Below are 9,679 nucleotides of genomic sequence, written 5' to 3'. Positions count from 1 at the left end.
CAAATGGAAACTGGGTGAGGATCATCAGCCCCAAATGTGCAGCTGGTGATGATTCAGGAGCCCAGACAGACCCAGCTCTCAGCATCAAGCCTCGGGTATTTCGGAGAGGGGAGGAAAAGAGGAAGTCAAACTGTTTCAAGCAGTGAAATCAGCAGGTTTGTCAGCATTTTTGTTTGGTTTTTAGTGCAAATTTAAGAGTTGGGAATATCTCAGGGAGCTGCTAAAATTGGGAAATTCAGGCTAAGATGGAGCCAGTATGGCTGGTCTTCCTTCCTGCCACGATCTCAGCTCCTGATCTCAGCAGGTCCTGCAGCCCAGGGCAAGGACCCAGAGAGACTCATCCCCTCCAGATCCCAATATCCACTCCTATAAGCTCCATAAAGCTTCCTGGAGCTCTGGATGGGGGGAAAACAATCACACACAAACTAGGAAATAAAAGCATGCCCCTCCCAGCTGCCCCTCAGCTGATGGGATGCTCCTGGGTCTGGGGAAGGGCCAAAACCAGCTCAGGAAACAAGGAGAGGAGCTGGAGATGGGAGTGATGCTTTGGGATATCAATCCCAGGCAGTCAGGAGATACATTTGCTCCTGGTTCCTCACAGGTAACCTGAGCACAGTCAGTGAGGTCCTGCCCTCGAGGTTACAGCAAAAAACAACTGCTGCTTTCCTGCTGGCTGATATTCCCCCCAGCCAAGGGCTTGCAGGAGCTGGGAATTCCAGAACAGTCACCAAAAAACACGCCAAGACCTGGTAGATTTGCCAACATTTGTTTCTTTATAAAGGGCAGGAGGGAGGATCAGGAGAAACACCTCCCGGAGCAGGAAGAGGCAGAAAGGCCAGGGCAGAGCAGGGGACAGAGGGGTTGAGGCAGCAGCAGGTCTGATCCAGGCAGGGACCCACAGCCCAGACGTGGCCAAGCTGGAGAAGACCTCAGGCAACAAACACTGTCCAAGGCAGCTCATGGACTTCCCAGGCCAGGGGCAGCTCAGGAGTGGCCAGAGAGGCTGTGGAGTGTCCCTCCCTGGGGATGTTCCATCTGGGCCCTCCTGAGCTGCTCTGTGAGTCCAGGAGATGCTCCCAACAGTGTTCAGAGTGTCCCTCCCTGGGGATGTTCCATCTGAGCCCTCCTGAGCTGCTCTGTGAGTCCAGGAGATGCTCCCAACAGTGTTCAGAGTGTCCCTCCCTGGGGATGTTCCATCTGAGCCCTCCTGAGCTGCTCTGTGAGTCCAGGAGATGCTCCCAACAGTGTTCAGAGTGTCCCTCCCTGGGGATGTTCCATCTGGGCCCTCCTGAGCTGCTCTGTGAGTCCAGGAGATGCTCCCAACAGTGTTCAGAGTGTCCCTCTGGACACAACCCTGTGCCAGGGCTCTGGGATGGCCCTGCTGGAGCAGGGAGGTGGAACCTGAGCACCCCCTGTGGTCCCTTCCAGCGTGACCCACCTGTGATCCCGTGAAATCCAGAGGGTCCCCACACCTTCCAGGCCTCCATCCTATCCCAGCAAAACCAGCTCAGATCTTCCTGCCCCCCCTGCTCTAGGTGTGTCCCCACAACAGGAATGAGAAACACATTTTCCTCCACTCAGAAAGAGTTTTAAAGAGTTTTTCTCCCTCTGCACAGATTTTTTAGGGTCAAGTCCTTCCCTTGGTGAGCAGGTGGAGGAATGAATTAAATCATTCAATGTGAGCTGAGCTGTCAGCATTGATCTGAGCAGACAGGAACATTTGAAATGCTGTTTTTACCCACTTTAAATGTATCATCTTTCATATCAACAACAAAAAAAAGTGTTCCAAATCTTCTGGCACTGGAGAATAAGGAGGAAGAAGGAATTATGGCTCTGCACAAGGCAAAGTTAAAAAGGCAATTTCCTTACCATCCAATTTTCAGCACCCTGGAACTATGTTTAAATACAGAGGGGATATTGTGAACCAAAGCCCAGCAGTACCTACACCAGCAGTCAAAGAAACAGCTCAAAATGCACCAAATAAATAATAATGATTGCCAAGCCCTTCAGGTTTTGCAGTTTACTAAACAGATGCACCAGGTAATTCAATTTAGTGGCTGCAAAGAGTGTAATGGCTTAATGCAGTCTCACATTTAGCACAGTGGGTTCACCATAAAAGTACAATTTATACTAATGGGTGTTTTAATCAGGGCAGTTTCCAAAGGGGAGCTGATAATTCAGCCACTCCACTTCCCTTCCCACTGCTATTTATTAATGATGCTGGGTTGCAGCTCAAGCAGCAGGAAAACTGCTCTCTTGATTCAGACAGCAAGGAATAGTGCAAGGAGAGGAATAAATCACTAGGGATTTTCTCAGGCCATTCACTGTTTCTACAAAACCGCCAAGAAAAGCCTCTTTTTATGGTTTCTTTCTGATTACAAGACTTGAGGGGACTTTCCTGGGCTCTGAGGTTAATAAGTGACTAAAATTTCGGCCATAAGTTTCTCCCTCCCTTTGCTCCTGTCAGAGAATCACTGTAAAACCTCATTTAATGTTCTGCTTACCTGCCCTTCTAATTAATTAACTTATTACCCGCTCATGTTCCTCCTGTTTAGAAAGGAAAGAATGAGGATTTTCCCCTGAAAACCACTCAAGGAGGCTGAAAATAATGAGGGGTCGATGGTGGACTTCAAGATTAACATAATATATCCATGTAGTAGTTCATTCAAAAATCAATCAGGAAAGTGGGAGTGCCTTGTAAGGGGGATTTATTCACTTCTTGTGGTGCTGCTGACCTGGGTGGGTAACGTGGCACCTTGGAGAAAGGGAAGCTCATACACAAAATCTGTGAGAGAGCAGGAAATTTTAATTCCTAAATAATCAGATCTTAGATTTTGAAGGACCATTTAAACCTTAGGTAACATGTATTTAGTGAATCAGTAATGTATTTTTTTAAAAAAGAAGAATATCAGGTGATGGTATTTGGCAATTTGATCCTATTAGTAATGAAATTTCTCATGGAGAGATAATTTGTGAAGCCTAAATAACAATAACTGAGGCTCAGTGTGTCCCCTCAGAGCTGCTCAGTGCCCATCTCATCCTTCCAGGGATCAGGGCGTGCAGAGATTCCTTCTTATATTGAACATGTTTTAAACTCATAACAAAAGTTGCCTAGAATACATTTTGTTTTGAAAAAGAATCAACCCAACCCAAACCAAAAAACCCAAACCAAATAAAAAAAAAAAAACAAACCAATCCAAAAACCACCTGAACAACCCAAACCAAAAAAAAAAAAAAAAAAATAAAAAAAACCAAGCGAGCTTTAGATATTTGTGATAAAAAGTAACTTTAAAATCATCTTTTTGTTGCACCCTGTGAATTTGTTCTTGTGGCAGCGGGATTTTGGCACAATGGCAGCAAATAATTCCCGAGGGAGCAATGAAGGTGCTCAGTGAGTTGCTGTGCTCATTTGTCAGCAGGGTGTCTCTCCATAGAGAAGATATTTTGCTTTATCATTCAGGAGAATCAGCCTGAAGATTCAGCCTTTATTATGTCAAATAATAAAGCCCAAAGGATGAATCTAAATCTCCTTTTGGTTTAATTTCCACCAACTAAAGAACCTTTGGTTAAAGATTCTTATCCAACACCTCAGGTGTGTCTGGTAGCTCCTAAAATGCCATTTCCTAATTACACATGGAAAGGAGGCAGCAATTACAGGGTTTTAAGCAGCAATTGTTCCAGGTTTTCTGTGGGTTATTCAGAGGTTGTGACGTCCTCTAATAAAACCTGGGAGTTGTAAATTGAACTGGGGTTTTTTCCCCTGTGAGTTTCCAGTGACCCTTCAGCCCCTCTGCAGTATTTGGGTTGTGCTGCCATGGGTGTTTGCCCAAAGTTTCTGGGTGTGGCTGCTCTCAGAATGAATTTGAGGGAGGGAATTTGAATGAATTTGAGGGAGAAGGAGAGGAGAGAGAGGGGAGAGGAAAAAGGAATCCTTGAGGACTTTAGTGGAGCCTGAATGACCATCAGAAGGGAAATTCAAACATCAATTTTCACTGCCTCAGTCAAAAGTATTTTAGAAAACAAAGAAGTCAATAAATGACCACGACAAGCCAGTGGTCATTCCACCCTGGAAGTGCTTCAGCCCCATGGAAGGGTCTCCTACCCTCACATCTCTGTCCTGACCTTCAGAAGGTGGCCCACGGAGGAAGGGCAGGGAAATGGGAATACTGATCCCTTCAGGTCACTCAGCCCAAGTCTGTTCCCACAAACAGCGAGAACCACACGGGAGCTTTGCTTTTCTGCTAAGGACCATCAGAGACCCTGAGGGAACACAAACAGTGTCTGTCACCCGAGGGCTCCTCAGTCATTGCAGGACAGAAGTGCCTGAGAGAAAGAAAGGCCACAAAGAAAAGCTCCAAGACACCTTTCCCTGGGGACAAACCCTCAGTGCACACACGTATCACATGGCACAATATCCCTAAAGTCACATTTTGGGCACGGGGAGCTGAGGGAAAACACATCTCCCCAAGGGCAAGTCATTGCAGTTCACAGCAGATCAGGGTGGACATAGAAAATAACTTCCTTGCAGGAGCAGTTACATAAAAAAATAATGGTAAAAGGAAGTGACAAACCCATCTCAGGGTGCCCAGGCTGTGACAGGCACTGCTGGGGGGATGAGCACAGCAGGCTGGTCCCTCAGCCCTGTGGTGCTCAGGGATCTCCTCACCTGCACCTGGGGAACCTTCCCTGGCAGCCAACAAGCCCCTTCAGGTGGTTCCAACAGTAGATCCCACAGGCTGTTTCTGTGGGAATGATGAGGGAGTCGATATTTCCATGGCCCTGGCACCTGGATGTTCCCAAACAGGATTCTGAAGCTAAAGCAGACTGAGCCCTTCCCCCAGACCTGAGCTGTGCTCCCACCCCCACACAAGAGCCTCAAATTCCAACCAGACACAAAACTTGACCCTCTCGAGGTGCCCCTGCCTTTGCAGACCTTTCTGGGCAAAGAGCAGGGTGGAGCTTTGCTTTGGGTCAGGTTGGGAGGGACCACAGTGGGTCACCTGCTCCAGCAGGGCCATCCCAGAGCACCTGGCACAGGATTGTGTCCAGAGGGGTCTGGAATGTCCCCAGGGAGGAGACTCCACCCCCTCTCTGGTCTCTGTTCAGGGCTGGGTCACTGCCCAGCCAAGAAGTTCTTCCTCCTGTCCAGGTGGAGCTTCCTGGGCATCAGTTCCTGCCCGTTCCTGCTGTGCCATTGCTGGGCCCCCCCAGCAGAGCCTGGGCCCTCCTCTGCCCCCTCCCTGCAGCCCCTGAGGGACAGAAACAGCTTTTGCTGACACTGGGCCCACATTTCCATCCTCAGGCTCTGATTCCTGTGGTGCTGAGGCCTCTTCCCCCTCCAGAGCCCAGCTGGGACCCAAATGCAAAGCACTGACACTCCTGCACTGACACTCAGTGTCCAGACAGCCAAACCACCCAGGTTTGGACCCTGCAGCCTGGAAGTCAGAGTGTGTTTATAGACACTGAGGGGCTTGGCTGGTGTATCACAAGTTCCTCCCATAGCTGGGGGTGCTGGAAGAGGTTAATTGTCAAACTCCATTTGGTGCTTGACTCCCTGATCTGACTTTATTGCTATTTATAGCCCATTCAGTGCTTTAGCTCCTGGTTTTATTCTCTTTCCTCCCTTATGTTTTTCTCCCCACCTTATTCTAAGAAGGTTTTGGTTTTCCTGGCACCCTTTTCATCCCCCCCCCACCTTCCACCCTCTCATCCAAATAAGTTTATTTAAAACCCAAACACCACAGAACTATAAGGGCTCCTACTCAACGTCACGAAGTTATTCCAGATGTTTACTTCCCAAAAAATAGACAGTGAGCTCACGTGGCTGTGAGAGGCCAGAGCAAAGGACTGAGTTTGCTGCACGTAGTCCCAAGGCAGGACCTCTGGGTGCTCCAGTCGTGTCTCCCAGGGACCCACCACGTGTTTGTGGGGCTGGGACAGGGGCTGTGCTGAAATGGTGCTGGGAAAGCCAAATGAGTTCCTCCACGTCAGTCATCCACCAGCTGAAACACAGCCTGAAATCGGGGTGTCAGGTGGAGGTTGAGCCTTTCCTCTTATTGAGAGATCTCACGTAATTAATTCTCCATAAAACACAGCCTGGAGCGACTGTGGGACAAGGGGAGATCTGCACCAAGAGTTGGGCTGCAGGGCAGCTCCCTCCTGCTGCTTCCCTCTGCAAGGGACAAGACACATATTTTTTTTGCCTCTTACAAAGCCCAGCCAAAAAGAAAAAAAAAAAAAAAAAACACAACAAAATAATAAAAAAAGAAGTGCTAAGAAGTTAAACAGGGACAGCACCAGCCCACCAGCAGCCTCACTATTCCTTGCAACATGTTATTTTCTTGTCTGATTTGTCAGAGAGTTTCCTGTTAAGTGCAGAGACATCAAATTTAACGGTCTGGCTTCTACCTCCTTTCCCAGGGAGAAGGGAGATGTGGTAGGGAAACATCCACCCATGAGATATCATAGAGAAATGTCCACCCACCGACCCTCGGGGGTATCACCCCCCTGTCCTCCACAAAAAAATACCTTAGGCATCAAGAAGTACCAACCTCATCATTATAGAGATGGTGGGACAGACAAAATGTCCTGAAGGTCTCCCCAGAGCAGGACTCGAGGATTCCCCCAGCACACAGCACGTCCTGCCTTGTTCTCACTTCCAAATGGACACCAAAAATTCAATAATCTGAAGTCTGTGCTAACAGGGAGCCATCAGAGCAAGGTCCAACAACTCACTTGAACAAGTTCATCTCTGGAAATGGATGTCAGGAGTTTGTGTTTCACCCAAACAACCACAGCCAATATTTAACAGGCTCTTTTTCCTTGCCTGCTTTTCCTTTCAGAACAGAGCAGCAGCATCCCAGGATGCTCGTGTTATCAAGGGGACAGCAATGCATGAGGAGGTGTATTTTTATATCACGAGTCCTTTGGCATAAGGATTATCCAGTATAAGTTTAAAACTCACCACCAGCATTTCCCCACCAGCACAGGACGGGGTGGGAGGGAATTTGCAAACCAGTTAACACATGCATTGGATTGGTGTTGGACTGGTAACATTCTGCAGCAGTATGACAGACTCAGACCCCAAATTTTGCCGCGGGTTCAAGAGAGATTTGGTAATTTTGCTATAAATACCCATTTTTCCCACTCAAACACCGCCCTCTGCTGCAAGCGGGGATCGATGCTCGGCAGCAGATTCCGGAGCGTTGCCCTTGGCAACGCCGTTGTTGAAGGCGATAAAAATTCTGGTGTCTCTCTCCGGTTTAGAAAACGCCAGAGCATCAAAATGCAAATGATTCAGCCTCCTGCAAAGGGCATCTGAGGTAAAGGGATCTGTTTAACTCGGGTGTCTCCGGGAGGAAGGCGCTGAGAGCTGAAGCTGAGCTCCTTGGGCGTCTGTGGTGTTGTCACCTCGCTGCCCCGGAGCAGAGGGTGAGGAGGGTCCTGCCCACTCCTGCCACACGTGTGGGTTCTGCAATCTGAGAAGGAGGTCAAACTCATGCCAAACCGGGATTTTGAATTCCTCTGTAATACATCACCTTTTCCCACAGCGGATCCCACTGTGCTCGGTCCCTCTTTTCCCCTCGCTCTTCCTTCCCTTACAATCAGATAAGACTCAGATAATCAGCTGTAATTGCCCCAACTTGGCAGAGGAGAAACAGAGCTGGTCTGATTGGTCTTATTTGCGTTTACACCTCAACAGTCCCCTCCAGGCCAAAGCTGCTCGATCTTGGCCCCAGCAGTTCAGCAGCAGCAAAAATCCTGCAGAGTCGTTTTCCTCCATTTCTTGGAGTGTGGGTTCTACCTCTTTAAATACAGAAGTGTTTGCCCTCGGGTCACCAGGGACTACTGAGGAAGAAATACTGAGGAAGAAATACCGAGGAATAAGAGTTGCCTGAGTCTTGGGCTTCTATTTTTCCCGTTGCAATAGAAACCAAAATTAGAACTTTCACAAAATAATCTGTTATTTTTAAAGACCATTTTGTTCTTTTCTCAAAATGGTAATTTCAGAGGGATCAGACTTGAACCACTTGATTCCTTATTTTTTCATTTTCATGTGGGATTAGTAGTCCTGGATATTGAAGGATTGCACTGCCATGGGATATAAGGAATTTTGAGCTGGTTCTCACTGAAACATTCCAGTCCTTCCAGGAAATATCAATAATAAATGTCATTTATTTCCATGACCAGGCCCCCTTTCTCTGGTGAGACTGCAAACCTCTGACACCTCCCTGCAGACACTGGTGAGATGAACAGAGATGACAGAGCTGGGAGATGAATTCTCTGAGCAGGAGAACAGGCACAGATTCTCACAGGGGCTGATTTCACCCTCCCAGCCCGGGGCTTCCAACAAGGTCTGCCCACACTTGGACTACGAGGAAGCATTTTTTCCTGGGAACAGCCCTTCCACAACAGGATTAATGGAAGAGCAGCAGTGGATCAGCCTGGAATTCCCTGGGCAGAGCTGGGGTCCCTTGGGACCTGGAGATGTGTAAAGTCATGAAACTGGTGCTTTAAAATTCTCTGAGGGGAACTATTCATTTCTGCTCGTCTGGTTTGCCTCAAAATGGATTTAGAGGGAAGCACCTGAGCTGTGCTAACACTGGGAATTGTAGAGTTTATAATGGATGAGAGAAATGCAGAGAGAGCTCCACGAAGAGTGGGGGAAGGGACTGAGGTTTTGTAGGAGCAGCAAAACTGCTCTGCCAAAAGGTTTAATGAACCCACTGAGCTGCTGCTGCTGCTGTGCCCTCCCTCAGGAGTCCCAAGTGGTGCTGGGTAAAACCAGAGCCCTCTGGGGTGGGGATTTTGGGCCCCTGTGAGAATCTGTGCCTGTTCTCCTGCTCAGAGAATTCATCTCCCAGCTCTGTCATCTCTGTTCATCTCACCAGTGTCTGCAGGGAGGTGTCAGAGGTTTGCAGTCTCACCAGAGAAAGGGGGCCTGGTCATGGAAATAAATGACATTTATTATTGATATTTCCTGGAAGGACTGGAATGTTTCAGTGAGAACCAGCTCGAAATTCCTTATATCCCATGGCAGTGCAATCCCTCAATATCCAGGACTACTAATCCCACATGAAAATGAAAAAATAAGGAATCAAGTGGTTCAAGTCTGATCCCTCTGAAATGACCATCTTGAGAAAAGAATGAAATGGTCTTTAACAGATTATTTCATAAAAGTTCTAATTTTGGTTTCTATTACAACAGGAAAAATAGAAGCCCAAGACTCAGGCAACTCTTATTCCTCAGTATTTCTTCCTCAGTAGTCCCTGGTGACCTGAGGGCAAATACTTTTGTATTTAAAGTGGTAGAACCCACACTCCAAGAAATGGAGGAAAAGGACTCTGCAGAGATAAACTCCACAAAATAAATGGTGATATCAGTTTAATCTTCCCAGCACCCTGGGCAGAGCCTGAGGCTCCAGCCAGGCCCTGCAATCCCAGGGAGCAGGAGGGGCTAGAGGGCAGAGAGAGGAGGAATCCACAAATACCAATTAATTTGACTTTACAAGAGCCAAGCTGGGGTTGTATTTAAACAGACACGAGCAGAAAGCAAAGATCAGGACCAAGGACATTGAAAAGTTGCTCTGATTTAATAACAGAGCAACGAAAAGAGAAAACCCTGGGACAAGGCTCAGTGGGGGAAAGGAAATCTCTTTTCAACAGCTATTTTAGTTTTG

The sequence above is a fragment of the Pseudopipra pipra genome, chromosome 24, assembly GCF_036250125.1.
Source record: "Pseudopipra pipra isolate bDixPip1 chromosome 24, bDixPip1.hap1, whole genome shotgun sequence".
NCBI lineage: Eukaryota > Metazoa > Chordata > Aves > Passeriformes > Pipridae > Pseudopipra > Pseudopipra pipra.
This window is presented reverse-complemented; position numbering follows the sequence as displayed.